This window comes from Pyrgilauda ruficollis, unplaced genomic scaffold (assembly GCF_017590135.1).
Source record: "Pyrgilauda ruficollis isolate IOZ18807 unplaced genomic scaffold, ASM1759013v1 scaffold147, whole genome shotgun sequence".
In the NCBI taxonomy this organism is placed as follows: domain Eukaryota; kingdom Metazoa; phylum Chordata; class Aves; order Passeriformes; family Passeridae; genus Pyrgilauda; species Pyrgilauda ruficollis.
This window is the reverse complement of record NW_024513321.1, coordinates 989,106-1,008,300: the sequence shown is the minus strand read 5'-3', so window position 1 is coordinate 1,008,300 and position 19,195 is coordinate 989,106.

Genomic DNA, 19,195 nt, shown 5'->3' with positions numbered 1-19,195 from the left:
GCTGCAGCTCCACTTTGGTGTTTTGGCAGTGCCAGCACAGCTCGGCCGCACGCGCGGAGCCGCATCAGCACCAAATCCCTGACGCAAACCAGGGAGGAAACATCACTGCTGGGAGCTGCCAGCTCACCTCCCACCCCATGCCTGCCTCTGCTCGCCTCTGTGGGGGATAAAACAGTGCCCTCAGCCTCAAAGTATGAGTCTGCAGAGTATGAGTCCATGGGCAAGGGTGAGGTTTCTTCTTCTGCAGACTCTGCAGGGTGCTGGAGGTTTTCACAATAATTTTATTCACTTTAGATTTTAACTGCGTATCTCAATGGTGAGAAGTAAAACCTACTTATGTTGAAATTAGATATGCCAGAATTAACCTCACGTTTTTACTGACACTTAAATTAGAATTCATTGGGCATAAACAACTGTGAGTAAGCTAATGAAATTATTCATTTGTTGATTTGCCTATGCATGTTGATAACTATATGCCAAGAACCCAATGATTAGTTAACAGCCTCATTTATTTTAAGGAAGCTGTTGTCTTTCATAAAGCATTGACCACCTGCCATGCATCCCTTCACAAATTTCTGATTAACCTCTTAAGCATCTTAGGCATTTTTTTGAGAAAAACAGCAGCACCTATATGAAGACAACTGCTACTTACTCATCTGCTCACCTTGCAAAGGTTTCTTGGCCCCTGCCTCTTCCAATTGCATCCTGCTGATGCAGCTCATTATTTCCAGCCTGCACTGACATTTCTCACAGTCATTTGATACTCTGTCACTGCTCTGTAAAGGAAGAGATGAAGCCATAGCTCTCCTGACCTCCTAACCAAGCCCATAAAACCAATCATAAACCAGATCATTTGCTCTCAGCATGATTTTGAACAAAGCTGTCAGAAGTTGCTGTTATTCTCCATTAGACAGAATTTCAATTCTCCATCAGACACACACACACAAGAACTGTCCCTCTGCTACTGGATTTGGCACAGAGGCCACCAGAAACCAGTGACTGGCAGCTTTCCCACCCACAAGCACTGTTGGTGCTTATCCAGCCTCTCTGGATATTTCTGACCTATGTGAGACAAGCGGGTCGCTGCCATTACCTCTTTTTAGACCTGGGCATTGAGGTACAGAGCTGAAATGGCTGCTGAAGGTCACCCACAAAGCCTGATGAAGGAATGGAGAACACGTTTTCCCCTCCTCTAGATTAGATCAAATCCTTCTTTTCTGGGGGAAAGTGAGCATCCTTGCCCAGCCTGCTCCTGAAGCTGCAGGAGGATTCAGCAGGATAAGTCTTGGGAAAAATTTCCCTGCTTTTAAAGCAGGTATCTCCAGTTTTCTTGGTAGAACTCAGTGCTGGGGTCACTAGGACATACTGTTTGTGTTCAAAGGAGGTAACTGCACAGTCTCAGTATGCACAGAGAAGAAACACTTCTACATCAGCCTTCTACAGGCAAATCACTTCTTTCCCTATCACAGCCAACCTGCAACAGGACAGTACTGATGAATATGGCAGCCTCCATTTCTGCCACAACTGAATGACAATGTCACCATCTGCTAAACATTGTCACAGTTACTGCTCTTATTTTGCAATGCAGTAGTTTTCAAACCACCACACATGTGCCCTTGAGGTCTGTTAGCAGTCTGGAGCTGGCAGATTTTCCACAGTAAACATGCTTACAAACTCAACAATTAGAAGTTGGATGCTATGGATACCTGGCAGTCCATCAAATTGAGTCAGCCCCAAAATGGTTTGGGATTGTCTGGATCTTTACTAACAAAAGGAAAAATATCTGCATCCTAGCTTGTGTTCCAGGTTTGGTTTTGTCATCAAGTGTTGGGTAAATCCTGTGCAAGTGTTTAGGGGAATGAGGATATTCCTAGGCCTGGGTGAGCTCAGGAAATCACTCTACTCTTCAGGTCTCCAGTGAGCTCTTGAGCTTCCCCAGGCCTTTTCCTAGCAGAGCCTTGGAGCTGCAGAGTATCTGTACTCACAGTGCTGTGACACCCAGTGAGGAATGGCTCAGCAAGGAGAATCAAACACCCTGGGACTGGTTAAAGCCCTCCTGCTGTTTTCCACTTCCCTAAGCAGCAGCAACACACGTTCAGTGACACTGGTGCACCAAATGGAGTTTTGTAGTGATGACACTGCAGTCTCACCAGCTCACAACACAAAATTGATGAAGAGCACTGCTGATCTTTGTCCTGAGCACCTCTCCTTCATGCTGTGCTATTCCTGGTGTGGGATGCATTGCTAGGACATGTTTGCAATGAGAATCAGCAACCTGCACAGTGCTTTAGCTCCTTGGAATGGGATAAGCAAACATTTGTTTCTTCTTCTGCCACCTCCCAACTAATCAATGCATGAGGGCTTCAGAGGGAAAAAATGCTTCTGATTTCATTAATGATGTGTTAACCTGGTGGTGTGAAGCAACTAAAGGAAAATTGAATTTCAAGAGTGCAAAACTGAACTGTGGAAAGTGATGCAAGCAGATCTTGGCTTTCTATCAAATAAGGTAGAAATTACTCCTGCACAGGAACAACAGCAATGTATTTACTCTTGGCTCACCTTGCCCTGCCCAAGTAGAATTGCGCTGGCACATTCTGGTATGGGGAATCAAATGTTGAAGCAGAATGTCTCTTGCTGGCACCTTTCAGCAGTAAATCTACCCTAAGAAAGCTTAGTGCCAATTCTTCAGACAAGTGTTATCAGTAGAACACGTAGCTGGATCCCAAGAACAAATTAATGGCTTTTACATACTCACATCCAGGCCCATGTCATTTTCAGAATCATAGGCCAGGTCAGGAAGGAACCTTGAAAGGTCCCCTGAGGCAACCTTTTGTGGAAAGGGGAGCCTGGATTAAATTACCTGGCACCCTATCCTATCACACCTTGAAAACCTCCATCGATGGGGACTTCACCACATCCCTGAGGAGGTTGTTCCAGTGATTGATTGTTCTCACTGTAAAAAAATTCTTTCTTATACTAGGATGGAATGATGCCCTATGATACTTGCTGACTGCCCCGTCAGAAGCCCATTCCATCTTTCCAGTGCACTGCTCCTGCTGGCTTCTAGCACAGCCTCCCATGACACTTGACAGGCATTTGGGTTGTTGAGAGTGGCTGATAATTGCTACTCCTGCAGCAAACAACTGGCTTCTCTCTGTCACCACAGGACATGATGAAAATAACTTTCCAGTGCTCATCACCACTGTAAGGATTCTACAGCCACTTTAGCATGTTTTTAACTTTTTTTTTCCCCCCATTTTATTTTCAAATAGAAATGCTTTTGTTCATAGAAGGACCCAGACTGTCATTAACTGCAGTCCATCTGCCCACAGAAAAACACTCACCTATATTTACAGGCACCTCAGTTCCTCCTAAACCTCTTCCTGCTGTGATGCTTCACCACCTGCATTGTGATGTTAATGCTCTGCACAAGGAGAGAGTGGAAGAGCTCCCCTAGGAAGGACAGCACCTGAGGCACCAGGTGCCTGCTCATGTCTGTGTTGTGTTTGGGCCCCCTCACTGTGTCACATCCCCTCTGTACAGACAACAATCCTTGCCTTCTTCTATTCCTATTTCAGGCAGAGCAGCTGTGGCTCGTCAGACATCCCTCTGCTGCCCCAGCACTGACAAGGCTACAAACCCATTTAGGTTACAGATGTGAGTTGTCACCATCACATTAATAAGGCTAATTGATGAATTTTCATCAAGTGAGCAATTGGGTGAGCCATACATTAATTAGTCTCCTTCACCTGCCTCAGTTGTACTGGTGGCTGGTTCCTGGTGCTGATCTGACAAGTTCTGGTAGACCATGTTTATGAAAAGGCAAAGGCTGTATCCTCCATCCAGGGTAAGCATTTCCAACCTACCCAGAGAGATACAGAGTTTACATCCTTGCTTCAGATCCTAAAGCAGATCATTAGGGAGTTAAGTACTAGTTTTAATATTTTTAGAGCCTCCTTGAAGGACCCATCGATACATTTTTCCCAACCTGAGCAGCTGGAGTTACTAAGCCAACTCACCTCACAGTAAAAACATACAAGAGAAAGTACTGGTATGGAGTTTTAAAGTCCATCCCTTTTCCTGTGAAAGTCTGACAGAAACAAAATGGAGATTATTTTTTAAAGGGAGCCCATATGATTGAAGTCAATAAAATATTTATGCCAGATACACACCTGAAAGAGAAAATCTAGACTTCTTAAATTTAGCAGAATTCAAATGATAACTGAATCCATTTGAAGAGGGCATCAGTACAATGCTCTTCTATGTGATTCTAAACATTTAGCTGTTCCAAAAGACAAGCAGGAGCCCATCCTAACACAGGGATTTGTGTGGCTGTAATAGCTCATCTTTAGAGAGGTCTCTTCTCCACTAAATATGGGGGTCAGGGGTTTTGGTGTGGCTAGACACCATGAGTCCAATCCTACCTTCAATTTTCAAAAATCTAACAACAGAAAGGCAAATATTTTTTTAGTAACAGCAAAATGAGCTTGAGAAGTATCTTCCTTGAAGAAGCACAGAGCATTGATCAAAGCTGTTATTGGCTCATTTATTGCTTTGTCTGCCTTTGCCAGTCTTGCAGCTTTGACAAATTTAATAGGTCAGTGTGGCTTCCAGTGTAAAATAGCAGCAATTACAATTGTTCTCAAGTCTTAAATTATAGGCAGAATTATTTTGCTGTCATTACTACTGATGCAATGATGATTCATGCCCAAAAGATATTCTGATTCACTACCATTCACCTCAGCCAACCAGAGGACTTTTATTTAACAGGCTAGGGAATTAAAAAGTGAAAGTTAAGGAAATAATTTATAACAGACACGGTTCAAGCATTAAATCAGTTCATTAGATCACCAACAAGAAGGATGGCTTCTACTTAAAGAAGTTATGCAGACTGAACTACCAAAAGCAAAAGGCTAAACCAAAGCAAATGTGACCTTTCAGGATAACAGACTTGCTTCAACAAGTAAAATGCTGGACATCCAGACTCAGACCTAGAAATTAAAGCTGAAGATAAGATGTTCAAGAGCACTTTTTTTTTTTTTCAATAACTGCTACCTGCCTAATAAAAATGTGTCATGACAATATGCTCTGTTAAGATAGATGAAGAACTTAGCATTTTGAGCAGCTGTCCTGGGAGTCCATCCAGCAAAATATGCCTTTGAAACATTGAGGTGATTAAATCTAATGTTTGCTCATAATTTTTAATGGCATAATAAGTCATAGTAGAAAAAAATATTATTTAATCTGAAAGGGTTGGAAAGAGAGATAAGTCAGACTACTTAATAGGAATTCTTATCTGTATGGGTATCCACAGAAAAGCCAGATTACAATGGATTAGGTATATCCATGCTTAATTTGGAAATTTAATTTGTGAGATGTGTTTAACTTGTATTTAGCCTACAGGCATAAAAATAGTTTTTGCTTTGCTATTTAACAACCAGTTTAGAACCCATGTGACAAAGCTAGCCAGGGAAACTTATAATGAAATGGAGAAAATTATTCTGGCTATTTGGAATGGTTTTAGGGTATAATGCACTTAGAGTTGAAGATTTGAATCAATGAATATAAGGGCATTTAAGGTCACCTTCACCAGACAAAAAATAAAATTATGAAATACAGGCGCTTTTGAGAAGGTCTTCCCAAAATGGTCACGGTCCTGCTGGGAAAGAGGGCCCTGAAAAGCTGAGGAATGAGATCTTTAAGTGAATGTCTAAGAACTGTCAGGTGGATGTGAGCAACATGCTGAGGAGCCTTGAAAGACAGCTGCTGACAGAGTCATTGGAGATTCAGTTAAAAAGTAGTCTTAGCACTGCTCATTCAGACCGTGCCAGAGATAAGCACAGCACCTTATCAGAGTGAGAAAGGCCAATTTCCTGTGCTGGTCTCAGCCCAGCTGACAGTGACCCAGAAATCCCTGGGGGCTTCTGCACGCTCAGGAGTCCTCCTGCCTGATGGCATCACCTAGCAGGAAGAGGACACTCCAGGTTGCCAAAGGTCTTTAATGAATCAATTTATTCAGAAGTTATTCAGATTTTTGCTGTGGCTTTTTCTAGCAAGCTGGACAGCACCCATTAATAGCAGGGGGCTTCACTCTGGGAAGCAGAACTAGCAGAGCCAGAAGTCTGTAGTGCTATCACTGTATCACACTGAAAGGAAAAGCAAAAAAAGCATCAAAAGCGCACTTTTATTTCCCTGTTCGGTTGAATTATTAAGATACAATGTTTGTCTTGTTCTACAAATTATATTTTCTCAGCCAGCAGTGGTTTTCCCAAAGAAACCATTTACGTCTGACCATCTCATCAGCTCTCTTCCCACTCTGTTTCCAAGTTTGACAGCTTGTGCTCTAATGCCTCTAAATATTGAGAAAGGCAATACCTTCTACATAACCACCAGTTCAAGCAAACAGAAACCTGACCCAAAGTTGTGTATTCATGCATTAGAGAACATGCCAAGGCTTCTGAGAAAACAGATACAGATTTTAACCTGCTTTCATTATTTATGTTGTCTTTTAGTCAATGCTGTGTGCATAACTGGCCAGTTACCGTCCCCCCTTGCAAGAAAATCCCTGCATTGAGAAAAACAAGAGAACATTTTTACAATGAATTTTAGGAAATTAATAAAAAGTCAGATGCTCACCTGGCAAAAGGCCAGTATATGCTTCACATTAACAGCACAATATTTATTCCAGATGAAAATGTGACCCACTCTCTAAGAAAAGACTTAAAAATTTAGTAACCCTGAAAATTACACGTAAAATCTTTGAAAATATCACTTAAAAAATTTTTTTTTTTTTTTTTTTTTTTTTTTTCCCTCAAGGCATAGAGTTTCTCTTTAAAATTCTACAAATCTCTTTTACAGGGTAAATAATGTTCAGTCTCTAACAAACACCAGACAAATCTTACAATCTCTGGAAATGAGAGTTCCTTACTGCTCTACAGCAGCACCTGCAGCAGCTGCTGGGCTCGCTCTGCCCGGGATGAAGAGGAGGGAGCTCCGTGTCTGTGAGCAGGAAGATTGTCTTGGTCTCAGCCTTCTCAGGAGAAGAGGATCAGACTTTTTTTTTCCTCCACAAATACACTGAACAGCCAGAGCAGGGTGGTCCTGCTGCCATCTCAGCTACCAACATCTGCCACAGCACTTTGAGACATCCTCCCCAAGCTGCTGAAATGTGCAAACAAGCTGCAATGCATTGTCAGGAGCCATTGATCAGGAAAAGCCATTGATGTCTCATATGCATATTTTTCTGCATCAATATTTGTTTTACCCTACCAAGCCTGTAGAGAAAGAACTGCAACAGCTAGAGGGTCCTGGCTTTACAAGCTGTGGTATAATTAAAGAAAAAACACTTAAGTCAGTGTGGTGTTGCTGGTTTTCAACACTTGTTCAACAAGCCCTGAATAATTCAGTGGTACCTTTGCTTCTTATGAATAATGTACTCAGTCTTGAATTTGAGCCAGTAAAAACTTACATTGCATCACTGAATTTTCTGCTAGGTGCAACACCAGCAGTGATGCTTACAGATAAATGTCTAATGGGTTTAGGGTACAAATTTGTTTTGCCTGTGCCCCAACATAGCCGTACCCTTATGAATAACACCTCCTTACCATTACTTAAATGCTCCCATGACACATTTGACTGGAATTTTCCATATCCTGAGGTGGTTGTTAACCTGATTGCTTGAGACTGCTCAAGAGTCACAGAATTTGCTGCTCTGTCCTCTTCCTACTAATTCCTGGTCACCTCAACTCACTTTTTTGATCACTGTTGAGCAACCAAGACAATGTCTTCACCACACAAACTCTCACAGCCCAGACAAACTACTCCTGAATGGCAATGGTCAGCTCAGAGCCAAACATTTTGTACATGAAAGGACTGGTTTTCACCATGTATATCCCTGTACAATTACAAATAGCGCAATCTCATGGTTTTCTGCACAGTCACTATGCCTCCAAAGATCCTTCTTGAATTCTTCACACACGCTATGACTTTTGCCTGCCCCCAGAAGCTTACTATGAATATATTGAACAAAGCACTTAGCTGCCCTGGCCATGAAATCAATCAATCCTTCCTCAGGTTGTTCATTCCCCTGCTCCATTCAAGTCAAAAGAACTGAATTTTGGAGAAAGATGAAAGACACAAATTTCTAAGTCAAGGTGTAGGAAAATTAGGAGCAGAAAGAAGATTGCATGCAAATATATACATCTGGGAAAGGAGGCAGCTTTTGTCCCAGCCTTACACTGTCCAGCTGGGACATCCCACATGCAGCCCTTGTTGTGCAGTGGTGGGACAGTACAGGGCCACCCCTCTGCAACCCCACTCTGCACAGGTGTCCATGTGTGCCTGCCAAGGGGAGGGCAGCACCTCAGGGTGCGGGAGCTTGGAAGCATTGCTGGCTCAAAAAATTTCAGGCTCAAAACCTTGGGGAGAAGGGGCAGGTGTGGCCTTGGCTCTGGCGAGGTGATGCCCTGCCCTGCACAGTCCACACCCCAAGCCTGTATCCCAGCTCTGCAGTGGCTGCCAACCCCTGGCACACCAGAGGCAACACTCCACACCCATCTCTGGAGCCCCTAGCCCAGCTCCTGAGAGGCCAAATGACCAGAAGTTCCACCTAGGGGAAGGGCCCAGGAGAGCCAAAGGTTATTTAACCTGAGACATGAGGCAAGCACATGTCGTGACCCTGCCTTCTCTTAGAATTTGCATCAGCTGAACACTGCTGGAACCAGGACTGGTAGTTATGTTTGTTCTTTTTTATATCTTTTCTGTCTTTCTTACTTTCCTCTTCTTCTTACTCCCTCCTGGGATTTTGAGAAACTTAAAATCAGACAGGCTTATCATTTGCTACTTGAATGAGCTAAGTTAATGCTTTGAGAAGTGCTTTATGTTGATTGAATGCTGCTCTAAATCTTTTGTCGAAGTTCTTTGATTTTCTAAAGTTGCCAGTGAAGTTCTTTCTGTTGTTTTGATCTCTTGAGAGTATGAGCAGTATTTCTCCCATGTGTCTAACTCAGAGTATGTGAACAACTAAGTCCTTTTAAGAGTCTCATGGAGGGAGATTTTGGGGCCTTACACAAACCCTGAAGGGGTTTGGTTTGCCTTAGTGCTGAGCAGTGGCACCACGGTCAGTGCCTGCAGCAGCACCCAGAAAGGGAATTCTCCTTGCCAGCAAGTGAATTAATTTGAATAAATAAATCCACATCCTGACTTCATCCAGAGCCTGGCATCTTTACAAAACAACAGCGTCTCTTCAAACCCAATTGCTTGGGGCTGATTGCAGAACATTGTCCCTTTGCCATGTCAGGTCCCATACAGCCAGGCCATACCTGCTGTGGTCCAGAGAAATGCTGCTGGCCTCAGAGCTGGAGCCTGTGGGAAGAGTCACCAGCAAGGACACCTTCTGCTCCACGCCTCCATGGCAGGAGGGCTGGGGCTCTCCACTCATTCCCTATACCCCATGGAAAGGAGGAGGAATGTGGATGGAGCTCTGGGACATGTGCCAGGTTCCTCCTCCATGCCTTAGAAAAGCAGCAGCCTCCAAATGCAACACCTTGCTCACCCCTTGCATTCATCCTCTCCCTCTGTGCCCAGGCTTTATCTGACATTATAATCCACCTCTATTCAAGCTCCAACACAATGCATCAAGGGTCAGTTTAAGGGAATAAGATACAGAATTTAGAAAAGAATACTAAAGTAAAATTCCAGGAGTCTATAAAATCAGACTAAGTAATCTCACAACTGCTCCAAATCCTTACTGATAGAGCTCTAAATACAACATACCTTAAGATCAAACATTGTCACAGCTGAGACACATTTTATTTATAATAAATTCTCCTGGAAAAAAGTATTATTAATCAGCACAAACATTGCCAGTAGTGACTCTGACAAGAAACTTCAACACCTTTCTTACATAACAAAAGCTCTGCTCCTTCTGGCACATTTCATTTGCATCTTTTCCACTCACTCAAGTTTGAATATTGTATTACACCAAAGGGAATACAATAACCTCTTTGCAGACCTAAGTCTAAAGGAAACTCTTAGGCATTTCAGTGGAAAAAAAGAAATCTTCCAGTGAGAGACCCATAAAAATCAGCAGGTATCAGGCAAACATTTCCATTTTGATGAAATTACACTCTTCGCTGGGAAAATATTCCACCTGAAGATTGAATTTATTCTAGCTTGTGTGAAATACTGCAAAATACAAAACATTTTAAATGCCTGCATGCAGGTGATGACCATCTAGTTCTGGTCATTCACCTGTGAGGAATGACTGGTTTGCAGCACAAATGCAGGCACCACGTGGATCATACCAATGCAACCAGCCCGTTATTCTCAACATGGAAGAGACTCTCTGCATCAGATACGAAGGTGCACCCTGGTGTCTGTGGGTCTGTCCTGAGAGCTCAGCTGCTCAGCATCCCAGGTGCAAATAGCCTTGTATTCCAGGAGAACCTGCTAGTGAGAGCCAGGAGACAGCTCTCTCTTCCAAAGCTGTAAGAATGGTTCACAGATTTTTATTTTGCACTCTTGTTTGCTATTCATTTATTCATGTTTATACCAAAAACTCCAGACAATACCCAAAATTTTACAACAGTCCTTACAGAGGTTTCAATAAATCGAAATATAATTAAATTGCTCACCAAGCTGCATAGTCCTCATCCTGCCTGCAAGTTATAGCTGATCTCATGTCCATGTTATGTAAAAGGCAGATGACATCATGGGCACCTCTGTTGCAGGTTTAACTCAGCAGCATGTCTGTGCTTGGTCTTTCACTGCACTGGACTCGTTCTCTCTGCCCAAGACAGGCTGCTCTGAAGCAATCTCTCAAAGTCCCCCTTGACCTGGCTCCTTTTCCTCCTCCCAGGTTTCAATCCCAGGCTGTATCCAAGCCTCAGCAGACAGGCACCTGCACACTTCCCTGCACTGGCAGCCCATCTTCCCTCAAATGGCAACTAAGCCTCACCATTTGCTTTTCTAATTACCACAGAGAGTTAAATATTTTTTTCTATCAGCATCCTTATTAGAGAGAGCGTCTGAATGGATGAATCCTGCTTGTGGTATCTCTGTAATGCTGCTGGTCTCACAGGCTCACTTCTGGTGATCTGCTCATCTCTGGTCTTTGCATTTTCTTGGTCTTGACCAGCATTAGGGTCAGGTTCAACCTGAAAAGCTTCTGTACAAAGGCACAGCAAATGATTACCCCATATGGGAAAGCCTCATGAAATGGTAGGCATGAACAGCCTGGAGAACTGATTGCAACACAATTCTGGCTCTCTCTAAGCCTAATATTTACATTTACTTTAATAACCACAGACAGGTTCCTTTCTCCCTATCATCGCTTGTTTGTTTACACATTGCTGCAAACACGTGTCAGCAACAACTTTCCTGCATTTAAAAAGAGCAGCCTCATTTCATGCTGAATTTCAAGTGTTCAGAGCCCAAGGCACCCTCAGACACCACGGGAAAGGAGCACTCTCCAGCAGTTCAGCTCCCATAAGATGGGACTGAACTCACCAACAGCAAGTATCAGCTCTTGCTGTGGCTGCTGAAGGAGGTTCATACTGATGCAGCTGGGCCCAGGGAAACTCCAAGGATAAACACAAAGGATTTGTTAGCTGCAGTTCCTCTGAGTTTCAGAATTTCTGAAAATCTTCAGTTTCCCTCTAAATTTCAAGCTTAGGTCCTTGCAGGTATCCATAAGTATTCCAGATCCAACCCTGACCCATCCTAAGTGGGCCTTCCACCAGGCCAGCTATGATTCACAGCAATCACTGACTGTCTCATCATCCTCTGTTCTTGTGTATTTTTGACCCTGACTCTTCCCTACCTCCTGCCCCAGTGCTTGGTGAAAGCCTCCTCCAGTGTCCAGCCCGAGTCCAGAGACAACAACTCTCCCCAGCTCTGCACCAGCCTCAATGTTATCTGAGTACTGAGATGGTGCCATAGGCTGAGCATCAGCACAGTTGGAGGAAACACAGGGAAATTAGCCCATCCTGAACTGTTTTCTGTCTCACTGGAAATGACTCCTCATCACTCACCCCTAGAGCTACTGGGCAGGGAAAGGCCAAGGGCCTGACCCTGCCATGATTGCTGTGAAAGTCAGGGAAGAAAGGGTAAAGAAGAAAGGTTCTACCTACTTCTTGTCCATGAAGAGTAGCAGGATTTCTTTCTTGGATTTCTTTGGAGAAATCCAACCCTGCATCCCCAGGGACAAGGATCAGCATGACGTTTCTGTGGCTTACCCAGAAAATCCTGCAGAACCAGCATCATTTTATATACTTCCAAGGTACAGAGTTATTGCAGGATCTCTGTCTGGATGCAGGCTTTGGTATAGTGAATTCACACTACTTCCAGATGGGCCCAAAAGTCTTGACTGTAAAAGAAACCTGAGATCCAGGAGTCTAACACAGACAGCTGGAAGAAACATGTTTTCATTATATCAGGCTCATGCATTGCCCAAGGTGACCCTGTGGCTCAGGGTACAACAGTTTAACCAGAATTTGTCAGCACAGCTGTCTGAAGGCCTTCCCCACACTGCACAAAAACATAAAGCAGAAAAGAAATTAAATGGGGAAAACAAGGGTTGATTTGCAATTAAATAACAGCCTTTATGTTTTCCAAGTTTTATTCCAGCAGTTTTTACATCTCATTGTGCACAGACATGTCTCTTATTCAATACTTGCATAAACCTGATGATGTGCAAGTTTTTATTAATTAAAAAACCCACCTCCTCTCCACGTTTTTAATTCATGATGATAAATACATTAAGAAGAAAATTCTCTACTCCAGCTGCAGCCCCACAGCCCACTCACACTCATTACACTGGGGGTGCCCCTGTAACCAGGATTACAATTCAGCAGATAGCACTTCAGAAGCTCTTGTTGCTTAACATCTTTTTCACCCATACTATGTCTTTTCCTCATGCCCACCACCAGTCAGCTGCAGATTATATCCCCTCCCCAGCCACTGTTTAAACCATGCATTAATACCAAAGATGGTTTAGAATAAAATTCTTCAGTTTTGTTCTCTCCCCTACAGACAAAAAGAAATGCCCATTCCCACTGCTGCCACCTCCAGTTCAAACAGAGCCCTCAAAACCTGCCAAGTTATTCCCTTCCAGCGATCAATACACTCCAGCTTGGTTACAAAATAATGGCTTTTGGGAGGAAAGCCCAGAGGGTACAGATAATGCTCAGTGGTTGCACAGAGATAAACTTGGCCCACAAGAGAATCACAGAATACCTTGGGTTGGAAGGGACCCACAAGAGCAAATTCATGCCAAGCCCTGCAAGCTACTGAAGGTTTAGGCTACATTTCTCACATGTGTTCCAAGAAACTCATTCCAGGGAGATCAGACCCTGCAGCTGTTATACTCCCTGCTTTCTCGGAGCCAACCAACTTAGAAAGCCAAACACACAAAAAGGGAGGTGAGCAACAAATCAGATGCATTTAAAAAGCAATAGAGATCCTGGTCCTGTTTACTCCTGGTAGGGAGACACAGAAGCAGACAAGCTCTTCTAGGAGTTCTCCCCAGATGTGGTACACCACCCACAAAGGTAGCACCATGTACATGATACACTGCTTGCAGGAGCTCGTCCTGCTAGGAAATTCAAAATCACTTTTTCCAAGGCAGGCTTCCACCACCAAAACTCTTAGTGTAATTCAAAACAAGTGCCCTTCATTCTCTTCCAAGGCCAGGCCGGATGAGGTCCTGAGCAACCTGACTTAGTGGGTGGTATCTCCTGTCTATAGGGGCAGGAGTGGAATTAGCAAATTTTAACATTCCTTCCAACCCAAACCATTCTGTGATCCTCTGACAAGAACTGACAATCCTGTAAAAGGTAAAACATGGACTTGGACTTGAACTTGAACATGACATGAACTTGAGCAATGTTTTCAAGTTTTAACTACCAATGAACTTTTAGCTATACAGTGCTTTTTACTTCTACTTTTTCCTGAAACTATCTGAACAATTGCAGTTTCATTCCAGTGAAGATTTTTTTTCACATGATAACAAGAAGATATCCCTCCCACAGAATCATATCATGACTGGGGTAGGAAGACACCTCTATAGATGTATTAGTCCAACCTCTTTCTCAAAACAGGGTCACCTACAGCATGTGGCTCAGTGCTGTGTCCAGTCAGGTTTTCAGTATCTCCAAGGATGGAGACCCCACAATCTCTCTGGACAACCCAATCCAGTGTTCTGTCACTCTCACAATAAAACGTTGGGTGTTTTGTTATGCTTAAATAGGATTTCCTGTCCTAACACTGGGAACCTCTGAGAACTAGATCTCTCTTCTTTACCCTCTCCCCAATCAAGTATATACACATGGTAAGGTCCCCTTGAACTTCCCCTTCTACAGACTAAATAATCCCAGCTCTCTGAAGTCTTTTCATATGACACATGCTCCATTCCTTAACCATCTTTGCATCCCTTTACTGGATTTGCTCCAGTATGTCCAAGTCTCTCCTGTAACAAGGAGCCCCTCTATGGGAGCTATGACCACCCACATATGGGAGCACAGGTCCCATATGTGGGTGGTCACCTCTGCCTCAAGGGCACTTGATGGCTTTCTGGTGATCTTGGGGTCCACCAAGGGCCTTTCTGGGGTCAGCCCCAGCCTGTAGCAGTGTATGGGACTGCTCCTGCCCAGGGCCAGCACTTGCCATATCCCTTGGCTGGACATCATGAGGGTCCTGTCACATTCCTCTAGCCTGTCCAGGTCCCTCTGGATGGCAGCACAACTCTGGTGCATCAGCCATTCCTTCCAGTTTCACATCACTGCAAATGTGCTGACACAGCAGCACAATCAACCAGGTTCATTAACAATGATGTTAAACAGTTCTGGCCCCAGTATCAACCCCTGGGCCACCAGTAGTGACTGTCCTCTGGCTGGACATGGCTCTGTGCCCAGACATTCAGGCAGTTTTCAGTCCACTTCACTGTCCCTGTGCTAAAGGCAGGATAAACAGCATCCACCACTCTCTGCTTGACCACTGTGCCCGTCATGCCTGTAGAAGGGTACCCAAATTCAACTAGAACTAGAGAGAAGTGACACACAGGATACATTACATTATATTAAAGTTTAAAGAACGATGACCCTTGAATTGTGGTTCAGTTTTATGCTTACCTAGAACAACACACATTCCTGCTTTGTTTAGGAATAACCAGTTTATAACATCAGAGTGAGGTTTGTATTAGTCAGTCAGGTCAGCAGCTATTTCTTCCCATATCTCCCCTGGAAAAGCACACTTGCTAGAGCTCCAGCAGAGATGTTATGAAGATAAATGTGTTCTTGAGTGAAAAGAATATGCCACAGCCATTCATATGCTGAATTGTTCTTGTTGCCTCTTGACTTAAATTCATGATCTATATTAAGATTGTGATGATAGTGATAAAGACTAAGTATATGTTCTGAAATATGCATGCTAATGAAGATGGCTTCCTTTGAAGCCAGTTGAGAGGAAATATCTTGACCTCTATCTGCTATTGAGCCACACAGTTAACGCCCCTCCGACCCACCACTGTCAATTTACTCCATTTCAATTTTGAAATGCAAAAAACTGCACATCTCTACCAAATTGCAACAAAATGCCAAACATTTCTAAAACAACCCTGAGATCACAAGGAAAACCACGCAGAGGCTAAACTTTTCAAGCAGGTTAGTCAGAGCAACAAAATGCGGTCTCTCAAGCTCCTCAACCAAAGCATTTCTGATTTTCAACACCCACTATCTGAGCCCAAAGAATACTGGCAAGGTGTATTCCTGCTGCCTGCCTTAATATTCCTAACAGTCCACACATCTCCATGAGGTTTTAATATGCTGGTTAATTTGATAACATTTTGAAGCATTTTTTCCTTATTTCTAACAATTTCTTAGAAGTGAATTCTCATCCCTCTTTCACTTGTCTGCGCTCTGCTCTACTGACTCATCTCTTCCCCCTCCCCACCAGCCCAGTTTTTAACACCCAAATACTGTTTTTTCTCACACCTCCCTGTTTGACCTATCCATTCTGTGCACTCTAAGTAAAGCTCCACAGCAGCAGGCATCCCTCACATATATGTCACATCCCTGTACGAATAAGCTTGCATCCCATTTTAACTACCAGAACTTCAGCGCTACTTTTCCTCTTTTCCTTCCATCTCTCTTTCCTCACGGATTCCATGGGGTTTTTTTCCCAGTTGTGAGCCTCTAACAATCTTTTAGGCCTCTCTTCCACAGCACCCAACATTCAGTATGAGCAGCTGGACTTAGCACTGAGCTGCTATGACAGCTGGGTTTTGTGTCCAGTGCCAAATTGTCTTTTAAATGCATTAACATCTTCCTGTTGCTGGTACAAACCCAGTCTTTCCTGGTGCCAGACTTGTCTGGAACCCTCTGCTGTCACTGATGCTGCCTGCCAGCAGCTCCTCAATGAATGAGTTTAATCAGCAGATTTCTTCACCCACATGACTAGAGGCCAAACATCAGGTCAGCAAGGGGGGCTGAAGCTATGACAGGATGAGTGAGTGTCTCAGGCAGAGGACAAACTGAGGCAACGGGGATGGAAAACCTCTCTCAATGTCATGACAAAATCTGTCGCACTTGTGACCAAAAAAAACCCCAATTTTTTCCATATTCTAAGGAAAAATATTTATTATCATTTGGTCAAAACAATCTGGTGCCCACAGTTAGTCCTCATCCTCTAGTCTGAAGGGGCATTCACATTTTTCTTGCTATCAGTGCTGTACCTCAGATACTACGAACCTTTTACCCAGAACAGTCTGCAGAGAGACACTGAACTGTAACTTTCCACACCTGAGTGACTCCAGCTTCACCAGACCGGATCCTTAATTGTTACATATGTACTTTGGTGTTAAAAGCCCAAGTAAATTGACAAATAATACACCCACAGCATTGCTGAGGGCAGGAATGCACCATATCTATGGTTAGATGCTCTGTACCCGTGCACCGATCTTACAGGCCCAACTAAACTTTAGCTAAAGTTCCTTCATCACAAGAAGGAAACTGGAGTGGCTCAGCAGAGCAGGAGTTTACCCCCAGTCTTCTGCACACAACAAGTTCTCACCCTGTGGCAGCTGCTCAAATTCAACTGGAGCTTATGCTTCTGGAAAAGGAGCTTCTCCAATTTCCCAGACAACCATCATGCACCTCTTATACAGACAAACCATGCCCACAGTGATCTGTGCACCCGGTGGAGAATCAGACAAGCAGCCACTGGACAGAAGCCCTGCTGTCTGTTCACTGAATTTCACAGAAGCCTTTGCACATTTTCCATTCACTATTGTGTTCTGGATACAGCCCTGTCAAATCTGCTTCAAACTGTCCAGAAGACCTGGTATATCACTGCCAGAATCTGCTCTGCCAAGTTTCCAGAGCTGAATAGGGAACTGGAGGCTGTGAATGCAGTTTAGCAAAGAACCTGAGCTGCTTTTCCAAAAGTCACTTAAGGCAATCTCCAATAGGGATGAGGCACTATTATTTCTTTCAGACCAAGAATGTAACAGCCTCCCTTTATCCAGTGAAGGACAGCAGCCCTTTTATTGTCTGCCAACAGAAATGCCATTCTGCCAATCCCACACCACAACCAAAACCAGTGTCTTTATTTTTAATTTAGCAGTGTTTAGTCCTGAAGGAGAAAGACTTTATTGTAGCTTTGGGTTTACTCCAAGTTTGGAGCACAGTCATGTTAAAATGAATTCTCATCCACCACTATTATTCTTCACTCACACTGATTGCTAAAGTCATCTTCTAGACCCTACAAGTCATATATCAAAATTGTCATACAGCCAAGAGTTCCAGGAGTCAGGGAAACTAATGTGGGACAGCCCCAGGAGGTATCCATCACATCTGCAAATGCCCATTTCACTGGGCTGGGTCACCCCTGTGATTCAGATATGCAACAGATTTTGCTGGGTCATCTTCTCCCAGGATCCATATTGGGCACCAAATCTTCAAACTCAGCCCCACCATCTGATATGCCATGAGCACAGGACCTGGTCCTGAGGAGCCAGAAACGGCACACAGCTCAAAAGCCATTAAGTGCTAGCACTGGATTTACCTCAGCTTACGTACAAGTCTAAAGTTTGGGGCATAACTTACAGCTAGTCAGCTACTCTTCCTCTTTGGAAGCAGGGGGATGCAACATCCTCCAGAGGTGCCTCTCTGACTCCCTGTGTGGCACAGAGGGATGTGCAACTTCCAGACAGCCACAGTTAAGTGAGACAAATACTACCCTGAAAAGAGAATAACAAGCTGACATGCTGTAGATTCCTCCAGCAGTATTATTAAGTGTCAAAACTGCCAGTTTCTATAAATTGATTCACTAAGATCAGAAAAACCAGTCTGATCCTGTGGGTTGAACATTTAATAATTCTTCAAAATTATGGGGAGAAAAAAAAAAAAAAAAGAGATTGTGGAGAAAACCAGCAAAAAAAAATTGGTTTTGCATGGGTGGAATTCTTCAAAATTATGGGGAGAAAAAAAAAAAAAAAGAGGTTGTGGAGAAAACCAGCAAAAAAAATTGGTTTTGCATGGGTGTTAAGTAATGCTGAGAATAAGCACAGTTTGACATAACTGGCATTTAGAAGACAGGAAGCAAAATATTAATGTTAATATATAACTAAATACACTTTCCCCTTCACTACTGCTTACACTCTGCCAGTGCAGGATACTGTCAGAAGGATTCAAAGAGGTTAGGAGAAAATTCAAATATTTTAAATAAAAAATAAAATCTAATTGCACAGGCAGAAATTGGGAACAACCAATGAATGTTAGGAGCCATCAGGGTTGGAAAGCCAAAGGTGAGTGAAAATGAAGGACAGTTCCTCACTGTGCAGTCATAAAGGCTGACAGAGTTTTGTCTGCACAGACAGGAGTATCAGGAAGAAGGGAAAGTAACTCAGATTTTCCTGCTTGTTATAACTACCTTGTGACAGTCCCTGAATTACTTCATGCTGTGTTTTAAAGCACTAGAAAATGGAGCTTATTTACTTGCAGAAATAACAGTGCTACAGGGAATTAATGGGATATACAGAAAAGATTGGTTATGTTCCAACAGTGACTAAGCGTAGTTAAAAGAATGGACATATTTCCAATAGATGAATATTTTTCAATATGCATATACACTTACCATGGGGAGGAATTACAGCGTATGACACATTGAGGAGTACTAATTCAAAACAGCAAACTGAGAG